The sequence below is a fragment of the Scardinius erythrophthalmus genome (genome assembly GCF_964197995.2).
Source record: "Scardinius erythrophthalmus genome assembly, chromosome: 11".
Taxonomy (NCBI): Eukaryota; Metazoa; Chordata; class Actinopteri; order Cypriniformes; family Leuciscidae; genus Scardinius; species Scardinius erythrophthalmus.
The window spans coordinates 12826184-12849090 of record NC_138231.1 but is presented as its reverse complement, the minus strand read 5'-3'; positions in this window follow the sequence as shown (position 1 = coordinate 12849090).

Below are 22907 nucleotides of genomic sequence, written 5' to 3'. Positions count from 1 at the left end.
TCTTACGTAAGAGAGGGCGGAATTTCCTTATATGGGTCCTAAGGGCACTTCTCCGGTAAGATCGCGGGCGCGCGCGCACTCGCAGACCAGAGCAAGAGAGTGAAAGCAGTTCGCCATCAAAGCGCCCTGCCCGGCTTTTGGGAAGTCAATGTCACCAAAGAAGTGTGTTTTTGGTTGCCAGGGCAAGACTGTCAGGGTTCTGCCCTGTCAGCTTTGTCTGTGTTGTCTTTGTTTCATGTCTCTATGTTTGTGTTGTGCTTTAACACATGGCTGTGTCTTTGTTTGTGTTTGCCATGTGCTCCTCTGTCCTTTCCTCCTTGTTTCCCGTTACCACGCCCCCTTGTTTAGTTGAGTCCTTGTTTGAGTGTTAGCACCTGTCGTCTCGTTAAGTCCTTGAGTGTGCTCACCTGTTCCTCATGTTCTTAGCTCCCTTTATATGTTTGCTCTTTCCCTCTTGTATTTGCCAGTTCGTTAAATGTTGTACTTCAGAGTACTAATGTGTCTCAGTATCGTTCCTCTTAAGTCGTTAGTGTTTTGTTGTAGAAGTTTGTTAGTGCTCTGTTTACTGCCATTGGCTCTGTCTTGTTTCCCTGTTCCAGTCCTGGTCCAGTCCTGTCCAAGTCCTGTCCAGCAAGCAGCCCTGTTCTGAGCCTGAGATACCTGAGTGTCAAGCTGTAAGAAGTCAAGCTGTAAGAAGTTCCTGTCTGGCTTTAGCTGGTTACCTCTGGTCTCACTCTGATCTGCCATTTCTTCACTCCGGCCTACGGATACCTCATTACATCTGCTGCTCTGCTGTTGGCATTGTCTCATCTCTACCTATTGTTTGGATTGCTACCTTCTCCAACCTCGTCGTGTTATCTGTTTATCAATAAAGCTGTTAGTTGTCATCCTGCATTTGAGTTCTCCTTCACAGATCCATAACAAAGACTACCCTGCACAGATTCCCAAAGAACCCAGCGTTAAGGAACCCGTGGATGGAGTTTGTTTTCCTGAGCATAAACGGAGTTGTGTAAGACTGTTGTTCCCTGCATTTCGACGATGATTGTTTTATAAACAAAGCCCAGATCTACGGATTTGCAGATCGTCTAATGCTTAAGGATCGAGCAGTCACAATGATAAAGGTTCGCGGTCGTGCGTTGGAACCGGACGGTGAGTAAAACTGTTGAACAAATGTCTCTGTGTGTTTGTTGTTAGCTAGGCGGGTAAGCACATCTTTAGCTTTGCCCACACGGCCCGCCCCCAGCCGCTCGTTTTTTTCCGGAAAGACTCGGTACAGTCGATCTTTCAATTAAAAATATAATAAAACAAAAGACTTTTTGGAGATATGAAGGATGCAATATTACTCTATAGGTACTCAAGATTAACAGGAGATTGAGTGAAAATGAGCATTTCACCCCCCCTTTAAACATAAATATATCTTCTCAACATGCCAAGGTCCCCAGAGACCTTTCATTGTAAGCACCACATGTGATTCTGCAGATGTCCCCCAGGTGCTGTCTGTGTATTGATCTAATGGGAGGGGAATATTGGAAGCATAATGATTAAGAACCCTTATTAAATCCCACTGAGGTGTAACAGATATTAGACAGTTACTGGAACCACAGTCTCGCTCTATCAGCACTGCACACATCCTCTGCAAGTTTGGGATGAAAAACACCTCATCTTTTGTATTCAAATGCTCAATATTCTATACCTACCTGCATGATTTGCCTTTACATTTCAGCTTCATGTAAGCGCACACCTCTAATGGTTTACTCCAGCACAAAGCATGACTCACTAAGGTAGAGCTGTGAATACGTCTGACATCATCCTGTGCTTTCTGATGACTTCACCCACACAGATATTGATTCACTTGACCGATAAGATTGCATCTTTAAATCCAATTTCAGTGCCTTTCAGTAAATAATTACATTGTTTTATTGTCTGCAATTTTCATAGTCAGCCAGGCCACATTTCTCTGACCCACTTGAAAGTTTTTGTCAGTTTGGTTATTTCTTCTGGTTAGAGTGGTTCTTTTTTCAACATTTCTCTTTCTCTGCAGAGTTTAGGTTGAGATCACTAATCAGAGTAATGACACCAGTGATGTAATGGGGCTGGACATTGAGAGAGAGAGATAAAGGGAGGGAGAAAGACCGATAGGACAAGATTAAAGGGTAGGAAATGGATTTTTATCCCCTTGGAGATTTGTAATTAAAACGGGTGATCTAAGTGCATACTAAACGTGCCCTTTCTTTTGATCTTTACTCAGGCACGTATGTAAAACGGAGAGTATGAAAGGGGAAAAAATTACTCTAACTATATTCTGGGACTCTAAATTATGTTTGCACGACTTGCCAGCAGCCGTCCCCTCCATATGCCCCTTTTTTCCCACTCGGACCTGTTGACATGCCAGATGCTCTTTTCTCAGGCTTGTTGCCATGGAGACAGTCTTGCACCATCTACAACTGTCTGAAATTATTGGCAGCTTTGGTATAGAGTTTTAAATGTCTGAAATCATGAAGCTGAACGGAAACATTTTCGAAGGCCCAACACAAACATCAGGCTATTTGTCTCAGTTGCGGTAAAACCCAAAGTTATAATGAAAAAACTAATCTGATTGTAAAGGTCACATATAGGCTGAATCTGATCCATTTACTTTATGAGTGGTTAACCTCAGAGAAAGTGAAATTCTTTGCTTTTTCTACTATCCCTGTTTCTGCGGATGTGAAGATCATTTCTGTTGTGACAGAGCAGAATTTCCATTATGAAGCATCTCATCTGGACTGCACAGACTAAATGTCAGCTTTGGGACATTTTAGATTTGTTTTTCAGACATAAAAAGAACTGAAATGCCTCATGTAAGAATTGATCGTATAGTCTCACAACACTTTTTCCAGATGTTCATTATGACTTCCTCCTGTCAGTGACCTTAGCAGGTAAAAACACAAAGGTGGTCTGGAAATGCACCACTGCTCACATAAGATGGCTTACAGGGGAATTACGTTTTGATGGGTCACTGCCTAGGGTCATAGTATATGGCTGAATTAAAGTGCATTCAAGAATGAAGTGTTTATGGACAGGATCTCCTCAAGTTCCTTCGGATCTCTCTTGATCTTTTGATTTTGAGCAGCAATGGCCTGATACCTAAATCTGGGTTGAAATTTCACACTTCCAATTCTTTAGTGTTCAAAGGCTTGTTTAGTATGCACAGAACTGAAACTAATTTGCTAGAATGGGGGTGGTAGAGGATGGTGGGTAATTCAACAGCTTGTGTGTCATGTCCCCGTCATAACAGATACCAGACAGGCAGGAGATTTGCAGATTGCAGGCATCATAATGTTCAGAACATTAATGTTGCCACTCTGCCAGCTTGGATCACAGCACTCCTTTCTTCCCCTCTATCTATCTATCACTCACTGTGGACTGAGAAGTCTGGAAAAAACATTCATTTAAATCACATTATCATGTCATACTGTTTTATATCACATAAAAATATTTACATTACTTTAAATAAATCTTCTGCAATCAAGAACGAAGCACAGCTGTGAGGCTTGTTTGAGCCACGCCCTCTATAGAGCTTGTAAGTCCCGCCCCTTCCGCTAACCCCACTGAACCTCTAGGTTGAAAAATCGTCAATGCAAGTGAATGGGAGAAAATAATTATTTTCTGGTCCCGTTTGAATTGTGCCATGAATGTGAACATATGTTGTCTGTGAATTTTTTATATAATTTTTCGTGTAAAGAATGCTACAATTTAGCGGGTAGAAGTTTGATACGGTTAGACTTTGTGTGAGAGCACTTTGTGGACTACAACTCTTCGCTGCTTTCGACGCGTTTGAAACGTCAACACCACTAGCACACGGACACTAGCTCACGAATCCCGCTAAACATGGCTGTGTCTTTGGTGCACTTCACCGCCTTATTTCAGGGAGAGGACAAAATCGTTGAGGTTGGCGAAAACCACGGGTAAGTCAACTTTATGGGGTGACGTCACATAAAGGCGATATGTAGTCTTTCTCGTTATGTCTTTTCCACAACTGCTAGCCGAAGAATCATACCATATACTGTCAAACCCGTAACATGAAAAATTATATACAAAATTCAAAGACAACATATGTTCACATTCATGGCACAATTCAAACGGGACCAGAAAATAATTATTTTCTCCCATTCACTTGCATTGACGATTTTTCAACCTAGAGGTCCACTTGGGTTTTTACGGATGGGCGGGACTTACCAGCTCTATAAGTGTGGATTTACATTTTCTTCAGTCTGAGGCTTATTCATTTCACTTATGGTGTGAAAGGGCCTTACATTTGCCAAAAATAGAACTTTTGTTTAAAAAACAACAAAACAACAACAACAACAATGCAAAAGTAACATTACTTCCATACAAAGTAACTAAGTAGTGCAATTAGTTACATTTTTAGGAAGTAATACAACGTTGTAATGCATTACTTTTAAAAGTAACTTTCCCCAACACTGAAAATGACAGTAAAGGCATTTATAAGGTTACAAAAGATTTCTAATTAAAATAAATGCTGTTCTTTTAAACGTTCCATTCATTAGAATCCTGAGAAATGTTGTAGTTTATACCATGGTCTGGGACTGGGTGAATACTCGATTCTGATTGGCTGCAGGGTGTCCATTAAAAAGTGATAGAGGACACCTAGTAAATAAACCGTAAGGCGTAACCAGGGAAACCAAGTTATTGTTTGTAAAAACTTTAGATTTCGATTGTAAAACGAATTAAAATATAAACTAATGTTTTAAAAATGTGTTATTTGGCAAGTGACCATGGTATAAGCGGGTTAATGCCCTTCGAGGTGTCCATTGTCAGGTATTAATGGACTTTGGCGGAGGCAACCGTACTTGACAATGGACACCTCGTCGGGCATTAACCCTAAGAAATGTTTCTTGAGCAGCAAATCCGCATATTAGAATAATCTACTTCTTTAAAAAACATTAAAAAAATACAGACTCCAAACTTTTATAAATAAAATAAAAATAAATCTATACTATATATTCAATTAAAATAAAAGCATTCCACTTGTGGGCACCAATATATATGTAGATTCTTATTTATTTAATTTAAAATTCTAAATAAAGAAGCATAACCATACATTTCATAAATGCATTTATTGTCAGTGATCATCTGAGCTTCATTTTCTGTTGAGAGCTTCAGTCATGCCTCTACGGATCTGTCTCCCCTTAGTGGAGAAAATAAATGTTACATCTTTGACTACTACTAACTAAGAAGGTTTAGAGTAACACATTTATTAAATACCCCTTCCAGGTCACCATTCCCCCCTACACACACTCCCTTTTTTATCCTCTTTTATTTGCAATCAGCTTTGCAATGACAGAACAAAAGTAAAGCACTCTAACAAAGAGCAATGGAGTTCCAAAGGGGAAGCGGTGATGAATACAACAGAAGTGACTCCACCCGCAGACTTCCATAGAGCCTGAGCTGAATTTGTAGGGGCCACCGCAGTAGGAGACTGTGGACAATGTACCACCCTGTGACACGCTGCCCTCTCTGTGTCTTTGACTGCAGGTGGTCAAGAGACTCTAATCAACTGGGTTGCAGATCTCAGTCTTGCCAATAGTCCTACTGCACCACAACAACGCAATATAGACTGATTATTTTATGAATTAAAAGTACAAAAGGATAGCACTTATTTGAAACAGTAATCTTTTGTAACACTATGCCTTTACTGTCACTTTTGGTCAATTTCGCATGCTTGCTGAATAAAAATGTTAATTTCTGTCAGTAGTGTGTGTGGGTGTGTTTTCTCCATAAGTTTAGTTGACACAAAGGATCTCTTTTGGGGTTCAGGTAGCTCAGTTCACCCTTAAGACTTGTGACACTGCCCTCTTGATCAGGGTTAATAGAAACCAGGTCTTATGCTTCATTCCACAACCTCTGTGTGGAATCTGATCATTTCAGCCTGAGGTCTAAAGTGTGTGTGTGTTTTTTGTGTAACAAGACTCCCATGCAGTAAATCAAATAAGATGTAACCCTCTACCATTGTTCAGGTTGCGGCCCAGCGATGACAGGAATGAACAGGAAGGGAAAACCAAAGACACCAGAAGACGAGTTGAAAAAACAAACTCTGTGTCTTTTCTGTCCAAAAAGACATTTCTTTAACTGTTTGTGTAAACCGGTCATCCTCACTTAAAAAAATCTGTACAGTCAGGAAGTCATATAGGAAGAGAGCATTAACAAAAAAAAAACATATTATTTTATATTTATTTATTTTTATCTTATTTTATTCATTACTTGGAACCTTATTCTAACTATACTTTACTGATATTTGTTATTGTTATATTGTAAACTTCTTTTCTCGTCATTATTTGTTTTATGTAATAATGCTTAATGTAAATGTAAACAATCATGCCTGTAAAGTACTTAAAATTGAAATTGTATTAAAATATCCCCAAAATTAACTAACAATACACAAACTAAAATTGTAGTTTGCATATCATCAGCAGCTCAGTCGACTCAAACCACTGGTTGGCAGGATGTTGGATGCTGTTTTCCCCCAGTGATTTGCTGAAATAAATGCGGGAAGTAAATGGTGAGCAATAGCCAATGAGATTACCGCTTGCCTATTGGTCCCGCCCCTTACTGAAGCAACCAGCTGGCAAAGGCTAGAATTATTGTCCTTGCACTGTCACGATTAAGCTATTAACATTCTTAAGTGTAATTATTGTTACTCTAGTCTAAAAGTTATGACACAAAATATCAAAAGCTACAATATGCTCTCCTTCAAATGTGACATATAATGTGTTTCTCTCTGGCCTGATATGGTAGCTAAATTACGAAAATATAGGCTATACTATAATAGTATCATTATGAGGTGGTAAATGTAACAGTGAAGGAAAAATGCATGTACAATCTTGAGATCAGGGGAGTGAGGTTTACATGCACAGCTATACTGGCCTATGACAGTTACACTTGCCTTACTATGTAAAATAGATCACTAATACCCTCTTGTGGTTTTTTAAATCCTTTACTTGTCTTGTAAAAGGCGATTGCTAAAAAGTGTCTAAATGGTATTACAGAGGTTGTCGGTGGACATTTAACGTCATCAGCCAAACAGATAAACTCATCTACTCACTAGTCTGCTTTCACAGTCTCACTGTGTTCACAATCATGCTCTAACATACTATTATAACTTGAATTTCAGATAACTTTTTTTTTAACAAAGACTGAAAGAGTTGTCGGAAGCTTAGTGATGGTGGCGTTTAAGTCATGCGACCCGACCGTGGTGTAGTTCGTTTATAGCAGGGGTGCCCAATCCTGTTCTTGGAGATCTACCTTCCTGCAAAGTTCAGCTCAAACTCTGATCAAACACAACTGAGAGAGGTCAAGACCTTCAGGAACACTTGATAACAGTGTAGGATCAGTGTTGGATCTGAACTCTGCAGGAAGGTCTCCAGGAAAAGGATTGGGCACCCCTGCTATAAACGAACTACACCACGGTCGGGTTGCATGACTTCAACGCTACCATCACTAAGCTTCCGACAACTCTTTATGTCTAAACTCCTGGTTTATAGTTTAGCTTTTGACTTCTGCCGATTGTATTTAGTTTTCAAAACTCATAAAAGTTGTTGAAGATTATCACAATGAACAAAACGTTCAAGAAGTATAAGCTTTTGTAAGTCAGACCTTATTTTCCGCAATAATCCAAAAGCCAATGGAAAAATCGAGGGAACCAGGGGAATGCTAACTTCCTGGTTGGCCTACAAAAGCATGTCATCCTTGCACCACTCTATTGTATATGCACATTAAATGGCTTTTTCATTAACTGTTTAATCACATCATGTAACAATTACAGCCTAGGTGAATGTAACATTAGCCTTTTTGTGTACTTCCAGTTTAATTGTATCTGACTTGCTATAGATTTAACTGACATGGGTAATGGCTGCTAATACTGTACGTCTGGAATATAATTGGAATAAATAAGCAAAATGCTATAACAATTATCCCTTCACACTCCTACTTGCATCCTCAAACATCAGCAAAAATTCCTCTGCTTGCTAAGTAACTATGATAATTGAAGCTATGTATGAATAATAGATTAAGCAAGGCAGCTGCTGAGTTCACTGTAAACTAGGCTACATGAAAATGCTGAGTTCACTGTAAACTAGAAGAGTGGCAGGCTGCCTTATCTCAAAGAGCCCCATAGCAGCAGACATATCCAGCAATAATTTACTCAGATGAATATCGTTTTGCCTGCAGGCCTACTATACAAATCCCATGCTAAACCCTCCTGTGCTCTCACTGTTGTCTTCAGGGAAAAGAAAGCCCTCCATTTTCAGATCTGCACCAGTCACTGGATTTTAGAGGGGAGATAAGACAGGAATTCTCTAATTGAGATGAAACAAATTGGTCCACTCATCATGACATCTGTATTCTGTTGGGAAAAATTCTCAATGACTAGATCCGAGAGCAAACCAAGCTGTTTAGACAGATTATAGGGAGGGACAGGAAACTCATGGAGTACAGGAACCATGCAGCCAGTATCTCTCTACAACAATGTGACCTATCTATGACATGTTGCATGCAATAGTTTGCCAACACTTCTAAATGGATAAACCACGTATGATGAATTTAAAAACATTTCACGTTTACATCTGCATCACAGCCCTGACCGTTATATTTCAATAATATGAAAACTATGAAGATTGAAAGGGTGAATTTACCTGAGCAGCAAATCAGCATATTAGAATGATTTCTGAAGGATCATGTAGTGTAACAATGCCAAAAACTCAGCTTTGCCATCACAGGAATAAATTACTTTTTAATAAATTAATATACATTATGATAGAAACAGTTATTTCATAATATTACTGTTTTTACTGTATTTTTGATCAAATAAATGCACAAGAGGCTTTGATTTAGAATCAGGGTCTAATAAAACCTTAGTGGATCATTGGGATTAGACCAGGCAGTGTATTATTTTGACCATTAAACATATTGCACATTCTCAGAAAGGGTTAAATAAATGTTTTAGGTTTTATATTTCCTATCCTTCTTGCTCATCCTGGGAATCTGCAGCTACTGAAAACAATATGGATCATAACTCAGATACTATAGCTTCATGAAGGCCTTTTAAACAGACTGATGAGCCTGTATGGAATGTATGGTGCAGGATTAAGGGGAACCTGAAAGGGAAAGACAGATAGAAGGAGACAGGGAGAGACAGAAGATGATGGGCGACGGAGTGTCATACAGGAAAAGAATGTACATAGGGCATCATAACATTGAACAAAGACTCTACTGTTCTGCAACCTTTCATCATTTATATCTTTCCACTCTCCCACAAATGCATTCAAAACCAGACTCATTAATTACAGATTGCCTGCAAACCAAGAAAACAGAATTGAATAATAATATGGTTTTGACTGTACACGGATTCATTATCACAGCACAGATCCAGACAAAATATTGGAGAGCATTGGCCTCTAAAATGAAACATTTAATAACCAAATAGTTTTTTTCTAGTGGATAAATTACAGAATCACTCAATAAAAATGATTGTTAAGGAGCAGTTCTCACTACTTTGGCTTTTAACAGTAGGCTGTGTGCTTTGATGATGGGACATTTTTGGATTTTGATTATAGCGAAAATGTATTTCATTTATATTAACCAGGATGTTTTTGTATAGATTTGTCAATATGTAAATCATGTTGTTATATTAATAACAAGTCTGTCATATGATGTATTCCTATGAATATAAATCATAATAACGATTACCGCTTCATTTCAAATAGCAAAAAATACTCACATTTCAGTGAGTCAGTTGTGAACTCTGTAACGGCTCTGAACAATTCACTGACTCATTTAGTGTAATTTAAACCGCTACCTCACGACCAAATTTGGGTCATAAATCTTTTTGACTGTCCTATTAAAAATAACTAGTTCATAAGAGTAATTTGTTTGTGAATCAGACATTATGGCTTATCATTATTCACTTACCAAATAAATGATGACATAAGCTTTTCCAATTAAATTTTCTGTCCCATTTGTGTCCATTTTATCAGCAGTCTGAAGCCAGTTCAAATAGCCTAGAATAAAATAAGCTAATTAAATAACATTTTTAATTAATTTGATTTTTTCCTGAGTTTTATTTTCATGTCACTTTGTATTTCAGCTATGAGGTTGTGTCTTCACTGCTAAGCTCCAGAGATTTGGATCTCAAAGTTAAACTGCTTATATCGGCCCCTGCCTAAATGCCGTTACATGAGCCTGGTTTTAAAGGAATGCTGGATTAAGCATGCGCTTTGTCGGCCTTAGAAAAGAGCCCACAAAGAGAGCTCTTTATTTGAAAGACTCTCAGCGCTAACTCCACCCAAGAAATTTCCTATTTCTTTCCATCTAGACATTCTCCTCTTTAGCCACCAGGCAGTTTATGGCGTGTAAGTAATGTTCCTGGGCGCTGGCATAGATGTGGTGGTGCAAAATTTATGTTTCCTACCCTTTTCGCTTCCAAATGAGTGTGAATGGAGATTTCAACTACACTTTGGAAAGGTTCAGTGTCTAACACACAATCAGCTAGTGAATGAAACCCTACAGATAAAAGGGATGTAAGGGTTCGGGATCGGCTCCAACCTAGTGCCCACTTACTGGGAATCATAAAGAGAATGATTGTTAAAAGTCTTTTCCTTTCACATTGACCTTAAATTTGTGGTTGGTACAGTGGTCAGTGAGATCAGAATCAATATCCGCAGTAAAATCATTTAGCCCTCTCAGAGCCGACTGCTTGCTCATGTACAGATACACAGTGCTGTATAATTAACAGCTCAAATTGGGAGAGTTTGACAGGAGGAGGCCTGTTCTCCATCAATGTGAAGCATTCAAAGCTTACAACAAGGCAGCATCGCTGCACCGTCTGCAGCTGATAAACATGTCCTTGTAAAGAATAGCACTACGAGGACAAGCAACGTATATCTAAATGTGTTTCCCAATCTGAGTGGCAGTTCATTATTGGAGTTTTCAGACACTGCCTTAAAAGTAAGTCCATTAAAGTCCACACAGTCTAACAGTCCACTTTATTGGCTGGGAGAAACAAAATTCATCCAGTGTTTTGTGTAACTTTTCAGAACTCGAAATACAAAAGAATGAACAGGTTCAACGTGCTTCGGCTTTGAACTTTGTGGGGGAAAAAGATCTCTGTCGTCTATCAAACGATAAAGCTCTTCACTACACTAACGTTCTTACTGTCACGTTTTTAAAGTGCATGTTCAGTGTTCTGGATTGACCAAAAGGAGCTGCATTTTTCTGACTTTCACAGGCGTTCACAGGTTAAGACTCTGAAAAACCAACCCATCATGATTTAAAGCAGTATGAAAGTTTAAATCAAGACAGATGATCTCATATATTGGTGTTTCTTCAACTATAAGGGCACTTCTGGCCTGGTGGACTTTATCTAAATTACTTAATCTAAATTTGGACTTATGTAAACTCTTTTAAGAAAATATGCTTTTCACACTCAGTAGTTCATTTAACCCTTAAAATACCTCGGGTCTTTAGTGACCCGAGACGTCATTCACTACCCTCTTCCTCATCCATTTTTTTAAGTTAGACATGAACCGTCTTAGTATTCCTCAATCAATTAATTATAAACAATATAACAAGAAAAATATAATAAAATTATTTTTAAAATGCCTGTTTTCCCATTCATTTTTTGTAAAAATTGTATAGGTAAAATATTGTATAACGACCCGAGGTGTGTAACGGTGTAAGTATATTTTTCCTGAACAACAATAATTGAATCTATGATGACTGAATAAGTGCAATTCACCTTTATTCCACAAGGTGGTTCCACATTGATGAAATGACCTTTCACTCATAGTGACCACAGGCAGAAAACAAAAGAATAGGAAGCATCATCAGCAAAACTTGAAATGGCTCAGCGATTTACAGCAGAGCAAAACATCTACCCAAACTGAACCCTTCCAAGCTCCAAAAAATAACAAAATATGTTTTATTATTGGGATTTATATTATTGGGACATGTAGAGAGATCCATCCATGTCAGATATAGAGCCGAGTCGCTAAAGACCTGAAAATGTCATCATGATTGGCGAAACATTCATACATTTAATGGTTAAATTGTCCAGTAATTTAACATGTCTAACAGTGCAAACAAGTACAATAACATTTGAAAACACTTAATTAGAAGCTAAATTGTTTAGTGGTGGAAATGACACCACAACTGTGAGACAGTAAAATAGAAGACTAAATATTTAAATTGTTTATGGTAAATTCCATAATTTGTTTAGATTATGAGTTTCAAATGTAATAATTTATAATTTTATAATTCATTTCATAACTGAAGATTGAAAGTCTGTGTCTGGAACAAGGGAGAAAATCTGAAAAAAGTGATGAAGGAATAAAAACGCATTTCAAAATCAGTTTGAATGTGATCTTCATATAACAAAATGAAAATAAAAATTGAATCTACTTAAATAAATAAACCCCTAGGACGCCCTGCTGACTGGGATATGACATTTTATGCTTCTGTTGTGAATCCTCTGATTGTATGTCTTTTCTCACAAAAGCTGTGTTCACCAGCTCCCCCAAGTTTAAACTTCTGAGATGAAACAAAAATAATGGAGCTGTGATAATGTCCATCTGTCTGTGCTGTCCACTGGCAAAAGGAGAGCATTTCTTATGTGAAGGTCTTGCCCTGCCTCTGTAAAGAAATTGGTTATTTAGTCAAGATGAATTATATGAATCTCTGTTTTCCAAAGAATGTCTGTGTTATCTTATGTTGTAGTGGGATGAACCAACAGATTTCTGAGAAACAGGGATGCATGTTCTCTCGAATTTTGAGGGAATTTTGTCAGGCATATTTTGTAAATGCTTTTTAATGACCAGAATGGATGGTGTATTAAAGGTTTAGTTCACCCAAAAATGAAACTTCTGCTAATACTCACCCTCATGGCGTTCCAAACCCGTAAGACTTTCGTTCATCTTCAGAACACGAATGAAGATATTTTAAATAAAATCTGAGCGACTTCTGCCTACGCAACTAGTCAAGTCAAGTCGTCAAGTCGCAACTAGTCAAGTCAACTACCACTTTGATGCATCAAAAAGTTCATAAAACGAATCCATATTAATTAAGCGGTTTAGTCCAAATTTTCTGAAGAGACTAGATCGCTTTATATGATGAACAGATTCAATTTAGGCTTTTATTCACATATTCATCAACGCACACATCAGTTATGATAAACGGAAGCTCAAGCATGCCAATTAGGTTCATGTTACGCAGCAAGTTTGAGCTTCTGCAAGAATCAATGAGGTTTGTTCTCACGCGTTAAGCAGATTCGGTTAAGTGTCTGTTTATGTTCGCGATGTTTACATGTGAATAAAAGCCTAAATTCAATCTGTTCATAAAGTGATTGTGTCTCTTCAAAAAAAAAAAAAATTGGACTAAACCACTCAATTCATATGGATTAGTTTGATGATTTCTTTATAAACTTTTTGAAGCTTCAAAAAGGTAGTTGCATAGCTGTCAGAACTGGCTCTAATTTTATTAAAAATATCTTCATTTGTGTTCCGAACGAAAGTTTTACGAGTTTGGAATGACACAAGGTTGAGTGATTAATGACAGAATTTTCATTTTTGGGTGAACTATCCCTTTAAGGCTGTTTGTGATGAAAAAATTCATTATAATGTGACATACTGACTCACTAGGGATTTAGATTTGTAAACAAAAACTGACTCCCGTGTACAACAGTGCACACAGTCATGAATTCAATCCTGGACAATGGGGGAGTGCAAAAAGAGGTAACACATGTTTCCTGTCGTGCTTTATAAATTGTGGCAAGTGGAAGTGGGAAGGTCAAGGGCTATATTCCCATTTCAGGAGGGAGCAACAAAGAGATTAAAGCTTAGAAACTTAAAGCTCAGTCACGTGTTGACTTGACAAAAAAGTCCAATGGAATCATATTTATAAAATACACTTAACATAAAAAATTGCTAAAACATTTCCTCATGTTTCTAACATAACATTTTGTTTTTGCCTTTGTTTGGGATGTCGACAGGAAATTATGTGGAGAAATGAGGAAATGTGATTGGGGAAATGTTGCAAAGTAGATTTAAACTCACATCACCCAAATTAGCATCCCGTTGCTTGATATGTACTGGAGAACATGTTAACCAAGCAGTGGGCCTCAGCTTAGAAGCTTTTGCTATTACAATGATGTGTCATTTAACACAGTTGTTGTATATACGTTTGGAGTCGGTAACCATTTAAACATTTTTGAGAGAAGTCTTCAATACGAGATCAAAAATAAAATGGTTATACTGTAAAACATTATAACAGTTTGAATCTATTCGAATACATTACAACTGTTTTCTATTTTTAACGCATTTTATAATAATAAATAATTCCAATAAATTGGAATTTATTCCAAGATAAAGCTGAATTTCCAAGCATGATCCTTCAGAAATCATTGTAATATGCTGATTTGTTGCTCAAGAAACACATCAAAAAACAGTTGTGCTGTTTAATATTTTTCTAGAAAAAGTGATTCATTTCTTTCAAGATTTTTTGATGAATAGAAAGCTCAAAAGAAATACTTTTATGTATATTTTTTGTAACAACGTCTGATCAATTTAATGCCCCATGCAGCTGAAAAAACTTTTGTGTGAAAGTCTTACTGGCGGGAGATATATAACGTTTTTATAATGGTCAAACATGCTGTATGTCTGAATATTTGGATCTTTATGACAGATATTTGAATATAATATCTTAAATATTTATTAACTAAGACCCAATGTAAAAGTTTGCAGTTTTGTTGGACATAACACACCGTCAATTTTGTAAAAACATACAGAAGGACATTCTTTATTTCAGTTGTAAAAGAAACTTAGTGGCTTTAAAACTCTTTTCCAACAATAATATTTTCCTCCAAATAAAGACTGTGCTCCTTTACATTATTAATGTAGGGTGTCTGACTGCAAAGTTGTTTGTGCAGATTTAGAAAAAAATTGCAGAGCTGTAAGACAGAAGTAATTGGTCTTTAATCAGCAATAAAATACACAGAGGTTTTAAGCAAAACATATGCATACTGCCAAGATCATCCATCAAGAAACGAGAAATGTTTACATGAAGCAAAGGAATGGGCTTGACAGAACATTACAGAGAACATGGCATGAGACTTTGATAATAATTTAACCTCTGTCTTCCACTCGCCCCCATATTGTACAATAAAAAAAGCAGATGGTAACAAGGTAAACTGATTATACTCAATTAGTTCTGGTCATTATTTAACAAAGAGGCCTAACCAGAGTGTTGATTCAGTTCCTGCCAGATTTGGCCACCCCGACTTCTATAAAACAACTCTGGCCAATACAATGTCTTTGATCTTTTACCTTTATGATAAATTGCAGCTAATTCATCACCCAGTAATGTTTTAAGCCTAGTTTAGCACCGTTTTATGATAAAAGTAGAGGAAGGACATCAGCCAGTGGTTCACTACAGCATTCCATGCACAAGTCATCAATTTAAATCAGCCCACAGGGACTTACAAGAGCTGCACAGAACCTATAAACCATCTGAAGCGTGAAACTTGTAGAAGATTGGGGAAATGCAGTTTACCTCTTTAGACTCTAAAAGGAAAGTCAGTGAATTTAGAAGCGTGCCTTATAGAATTAACCCCACTGCCTCGACACTACCCAAAGGGCCACATGTCAGGGTGATCTAATGGGGTTAACCCTAACTACAAAAGCAGCCGGAGTACGCTTATAAAGGAAAAGTATCAGAAGATGAGAGGCACTCAGTCACTTGACAGACATTTTTAAAGCTTCTCGGTTAGCTACTTCGACCGCTGAAGATTTGAGTGGGTGCTCTCAAACAGAAGCCAAAGCAATATGACCGTTAGCACCCAGCAAGTGCCAAAACCAACAAAGGTGAGACGCCCTGCTTAAAATGCACCGTTGAATTAAAACTTCTGGTTCTTCAAAACTAAGGTGCTCCTAAATAAACTTTAAACCCATTTTGTTGCACATATTTGCATTAAAAAACTGCTGTGACAGACAATAAGTACATGAAAACCAGTATTGTAGAATAACCTCCTTTTTAAGTGCAGCATTTTAGCGTTTTGTTTTACAACCACAACATTTATAACCCAAATCTGTCATTTTTGCAGTCATATTAAACATACTGTGGTTTGAAATATTCCCTGTCAGCCGAAAATCCAGATTTATATGGTTTCCTGAGCACCATTTGTGCATCAAATGATGGAGGATGTTATAAGATTGTGTCTTTGTTCTTAATATGACATTCGTCATGGTGATTTGTGTGATGGGAGTGAAAACATATGAGTCTCTCACTAAATAAGAAAGACACAGATAAAAAAAAAAATCTGGAGTGCAGCAAAGTATTTGTCCATCTTGAGTGAGAAATCAGGCACTTAAGACCATTTAAGTAGATCTGAGGCCAACTTCTCTTATTTCTTTTTCAAATAACATTTTTGGCATTGCTAGGGGCCCCTGGAAAAGGAAAGACGAGTTAAATCATAATTTTCTCTGTGTGTGTACAGCCTCCGATTTGATGTCTCGGGTTATCTGTGCAGCGTTATTGTTGATTTCAACTTCATATAAGTTATGTATTATGACCGTAGCAAAAGTTACAAATAAAAAAGTAAACAGTTAACAGATTGACAGTATCTGCATCAGAAACAATAGACATAAAAACATTGAGTTGGTCAGTTTAAGTAAATTAAACTTTAAAAAAAAAGTTTAACCAATATATCATTTGACAGTGAAATTCATTTTTAATGAAATAGCTGCATTACAGAAAATTATCTGGCAAACTATGCTCAGAAACTCGGGTTGAAGATTGGGGGGGTATTACTAAGTTTTCAGCTTACATACAGGAAAGGCCAGCTGTAAATATAGCACTCAGACTAGATGTACAGACAGATCATGCAGGGCTCTGGGCTGGATATCTGCTGATAAGCATTAATACACAAGTCTGCAGGTCCACATTCTGACCTGTTTCCACTGTCACTGCTCTCCTCACCCTGACTTTGACATAGTACAGGACAAGCCCTGTGACCTGCTGTAAACTATTTGTTTGGTCATTAGAGCTATACAAAAAGGAAACATTGCCTACTTTGAAACAAGCAATTCCAATAATATAAAAATAAGTAAAAAATGACCTTATTTTATGTTTCTAATGTTAAATATTTCTGAATGTTGAATGTTAAATAATGTGATATCTGTGTTCAAGTTTGCTACCAGGCCAAGCTGGTGGCTCCAGCGATTTTAGCCACATTCTCTTTCTACCACCGTTTTATTGATTCGTTGCTGGAATGCTGTCAGGAACATATCAAAAATGAAGGTGCACAACTCCCCCAGTTTGCCAGGCTGGATGTTCCATTCCTTGACAGAATGCCCAACTAGGCCGATAAGACCAGATATATCTGGACTAGAAAGCTTCACACTCCTCTCCCTTTGGGAATGTTAATAAATATTTGGGACAGATTACTAGTGCACTATTGGTTTCAATTCAGTAGTATTTTGTATGAAACTTGGGTATGAATATCCCAAAGAAATACTGTAAAAATCCAAAACAAGTTTAAATCAAATTATAGATCCATGAAACATAAATGAATATTTCACCTAAAATGAATATCGTGTTGTTCCAAACCTTTCTTTCTTAATATGAAGAGATATTGCACATGGCATACAGAATTGAGGAGGGGTGAGTAAAAGATTACTTCTTTTTTATTGTTGGCTGAAACGAAACACAACGGCTACAGTTACTTGTAATAAAACGGAGACCACTTCTCGCTTTCACACCCAGTATTATGCATTTTTGTCAGGATGTTGACACTCCTTGACAGTCTGCGTGTGTGAGCTTATGAATGCTGGCCTTTATACCGGCCATACAGTGGAGTACAGCCAACTCCCACCTTTTAATTTAAGGTGGAGGAAAAAAGAAAACAAAGTATCACATGGTCTTTGTGACAGCAGTGTCCTGTTGCAGATGAAGGCTGTTGAAGCCTGTCTTTCTTATGGCTCTCGGTTTTGGGTCCCTCGAAAAGAAAATACTGTTATGCATGCTATAATCAATTTTAATGTACTTTAGGTCACTCCTGAATTTGACTGGTGTGATTTTACTCAAAACATCTTAAAGGACTCATTACATTCACATTTGAGATTGGGTTGCAAACTATACTTATCTTTTATGTTATTTTTAAACATGTATTGCTTCCATTAATCTATGACTTTAAAATGAACCCAGAAAGGAAGCATGTTTGACTTTTGTGGGGTTTCAGTGCTCATTCCTCCATTGATCTTGTGTTTGGTTACACTACTCCAAAACGATAGTAAAGCAAGAGCTAGTGTTGGGGCGGGGGTGGAAGTCGAAGGTTGTGGATGGTCTCTCCCCTCATCCACTTGCACAAAGGAGGGCTTTCTTTCCTCATCCCTTTGCTTTCTTAACTCTTACTGCCATTAAACCCCCAGCCCTCCACGGTTCATTGAGAACACAGTGGCTAGTGGAGCACTGCTGCTCTGGTTGGTTTAAAGACACAGCAGGATCACACCAAACCCCTTCCCAGGCCTTGATCCCTCTGGGCAGGGTATCCAGAGTGTCTCACCTCTGTGCCATGTCAAAGGAATAGGGTCTGAATCATTCTGTCATCCACGTTTAATTATAATATTTATATAATTAACCACCATGTTCTATTAAAACCCCATGATGTATGAGCAAAATATTCATGGCAATTTTGAAACTAACTTATTTTTTCTTTAAATTCTTTTAACGTGTTCCTCTGATCTAATCAAAAGTAGGCAGATATTACTGTAACTTTATCCTAATATTTTACCACTATTTTATTTTACTTCTTGTTTCTGTTTGGAGTGAATTTGACCCTGGTAAAAAAGCATTGTGGAAAAATACCATAAAAGACCACAAACAGAACATGAAAGTTAATCAGCTATCGAGATCTTCACTGTAGACTATGTGGGCTGGTGCTTTTCATTTTTATTTAGTTCCTGAATCAACATTGTTGTAATGTGTTTTATTCTCTCAGGATCATTAGATGGCCATAAACGTAAGCCACAAAATGTTGTGGAAATGTTTCGGTTTGCATTTCCAAAATTAATAGAAATGCGTATGCTTGTTTGAAAGCAAAACATAGTCATTTCCCACATGAGAACAATGCCAACAACCAACATTTGTGACCACTAACTGCGTGACTGCTCCAGCATGCAGATGGTAAACATTAAAAGCAAAAAGTTAAAAGTTCTCATAAATGAAAAGAGTTGTTTTTCTCACAGCAGTTTTCAGTTAAGTCTTCATTGTAAACCATGCAGTGTATGTAATTGGCAATTAAAACAGAGGTTAACAGGAATCCTGGTGCATGTGTGTGGTTGGATTCAGAACACATATGTTACAGGTGGGTGTTCTTTTGTTTCTTTTGCTTTAGTATTAGTACCATCATGCTTCTCCGGAAAAACAGTTTAATTGAATCGTATTTTAAGTAAATTATCCCTCATATTAAATGGCTACTCAGAAAATGGACATGGAGTATTGATTTGATTTGAAATTATTTAATAATTTTATCTTTATATAGCTTACACTAAGAAAAATGTAACATTACAGTCCATAAACACCATGTCTAAAACAATCAGCCTAGCAATAAAAAACATCCATGAATTAGTGTCTATGGTTTTAACTGGTCTCAGGTCAGTTTTTATAATGTAGGTTCATTTTTAATTAATTTAAAGGTGCAGTGTGTAATATTGACAGCTAGTGGTTGAAATGGGTATGCCAGTCCAAATGCAAAATATTGGAGAGGGTTGTTTCTCCCGCACACTCCTCCAGACTAGACACTCATGTGGGTTGCTAGTTTGAGAACACGCAACAGGAACAAGCGCAATGGACAATGGAAGGTGACGAGCACTTACTCTCTAAGTTTATGAGTTGATTCATCCGCGTTTTAATATGCCTCTGGACATAGAGCTTTTTAGATGGATGTCGAGGCTTTTTAGGTCGGGTAGAATCTGCGATCTCTGACCTAGTTCGTTTGCTGGCCTCCGTGGCTACAATACGCTGTGTTTTCCGCCAGATGGCAACCCGGGGTGTCGAAATACTATTGGGTGAATAAATTGGCAGTGGGCAGAATCACACAGACCAAAACAAAAATAGACATTCCGACACGGAAGTAGAATAATTGGCTGTAACATTGTTTTTCAAAGAAACAAATATGTGAACTTAGCATGGTTTCCCAAATATCTGAAAACTTATTATGGTAATTGTGTACATGCATAATACAAAAAGGAGAATTGTGTTTAATTGCTTCTAACTGACCTAGTTTTCCTTCCTAATAACACACAAAACACAAGCTATTCACCGGTCCGGATCATTGAATCAGTTACTCAATGCTGTTGGATATGTTGAAGTCATAAATCATCCGATGCGGCATAATACGATTCAATAGGTTCAATAAAAATAATCGTCTCAAAAAATTATTTGTTCATAAACTGGACGTCGTTATCAAGTCATAGAGCAGGTCTTCATTTTTTTCACTTTAAAGTCTGCATGAAACAGAAGTTGTGTAAGTCTTTTCTTCCCTATTTAAGTGAAACGGCTTCTCGAACAAGAAAAAAAATGTCACTTGATTGTGACCATTTGTAATTGATTGGATCGTTGGTTCATTGAAGTTTGCTATTGCTGTGATGTCATGTGAGTGACAGGTTGTCCCGCCCTCACACCAGTAAACACGCCATCAGAGAAGAAAAGAGATGTTGCTGCAAGTGGAAGGGGAAGTTTTGATTACGAGGGCACATGAATTCAAAAAATAATAATGATCATTTAAATAAAAATAGATCATTTGTAATAAATACTGCAATATTCCATAAATAAAGAAAATAAATAATTGTTCATTTTGATTTCATGGTGAGGTTTCCTGTTTTAGAAACACTTAAGGCCACTTAAATCATGAGTTGAGGATTATCCCATGTCTGAGGAGGCAAGCAGCAATGTCATGACACAGTGAAAATAATCCCTTCCAGTTAAAGACAGACACGGTGACTGTGCTCTCAGAAGCAACGAGTCAAATCCCAGAGATTGGTTTTAATGGGACTGTGTTGCAGGGAGTGCAGCTGTCATTGAGGTTGATTGAATGTATTTATGTTAACTTTTGGAATGTGTGCAGAGACTCTGACAGCATGCTGGAGGCAAACCATCGGGCAGTGCACTGGGGTTTAACGGCTCTCAATGACTCCTATTAAACTAACCGACCATGAATTCAAGTAGTATTTGTTTTGTTTTTTTAAATCGCGCAACTACTGTGATCTTGTAAAATATATATTGGTGGTGGGTGGCAATCACTTGCATTCTTGGGCTGTTTCTAAGTGTAAAATAACAACATACAGATAACACTCACAACTAAACCAAACAAAATGCCACGACCCACTGGTGTTAGGATGGCAGGTCAAGACAGAAAGAATGTAAACATATTGAACTTCAGAAAAAAATGACTCTGGGAAAGGAGGCTGATGTGTAGAATTAATGAGGGTCTGTAAAAAAATATTTAAAGGCATAGTTCAGTCAAAATGAAATAATTTACCTTCATGTTGTTTCATTCTTTGCACATTCATGACAGCTTATGAGATAAGTCATTCTTTTAAGTTCACAAACGGTTCACAAAACCGATTTGAGTCATTTGCTCATGAATCAGGTTTATCGGATTCATGAGTTCACCACTGCTCAATCAAATTCTCCGGTTCACAGCTCACAGGAGGGAAAAATCTGTTTTGTCATAAAACTACAGTATCATATGGCTATCATGGAATACAGTGCACAAGGTATATGGTTGACTTCTATGATACTTTGGTTCTCAAAGTACGAATGCTGGACATTGGAAAGCTTTGGGTGAGAAAATGATAACAGATTTTTAATTTTTGGTTAAACTTATTTCTTTAAGACTTCTTTGAATACAAAAACAATATGTTGTCAGAGCAATAGCCTGTGCTTCAGGCGACCCTAGTTCAAGTTCTGGCTCGAAGTCCTTTGCCTGTCCTGTTCCCCTCTCTCTCCTTTCCATTGTTTCCTGTCTCATATATACTCATAAAAGGCCAAAAATAAAGCTTAATAAAAGGGACATAACCCATGTCTTCATCATTTCTCAGAAATATCTCTGTGAATCCCTGAGAAGAATGTGACTACCACAACACCCCCAGTTTGTTCCGTGTTGTGTACCACAGTTTTTGTTCACTGATTGCAAATAAACTGTTCCCTCAGGAATTTTAATCTGTTGTACAAAGTCCAGGGACTTAACAGTGCTTTCAGTTTCAAAATGAAAGATGGGAAGATCCAATGTTGGCTAAAGTCTACACAGCCATGTTTAAAGGGAAATCGGAGTATATAATGCAGACTAAACTCAAATAGAAACTGGAAAATGCTGTCTTGTGGTTGAATGACATCAAAATGCAATGAATATTAAAATGATTCATCAAAAGTGTCTTTCGCTCTCTGTGGTAGACTGACATGGATTAAAAGAGATTTGAATCTGTCTGATGCAAACAGAGTTTGGTAAAAAATTTAAATATTACTAATAAGATGTGTGCTTTTACACACAGATTTATAGATCAAACTGTGGAAGGGAATTCAAAACACACCACACTTGCATTCACACACTTTTTCCTCACATCTGGCCAAGAAGAAAGACCTCACTCAAACTAACCTTGAATGTTTCAACTGCTGTCTGCCTGGGTTCTTACATTATCACTGCCATAACTGAGACACTACAAGTTGTCATAGTCCTCAATGCTGATGTCTAGCCACTCTCTTAAGACAAAACTTGACTTAGACAAGAGATGCGGCTAAAGATGAAAATTTGCTGAGGCTGTTATTCTGGTCCAGTGGCCCGGAACAATCTTTGATGGTTAGGG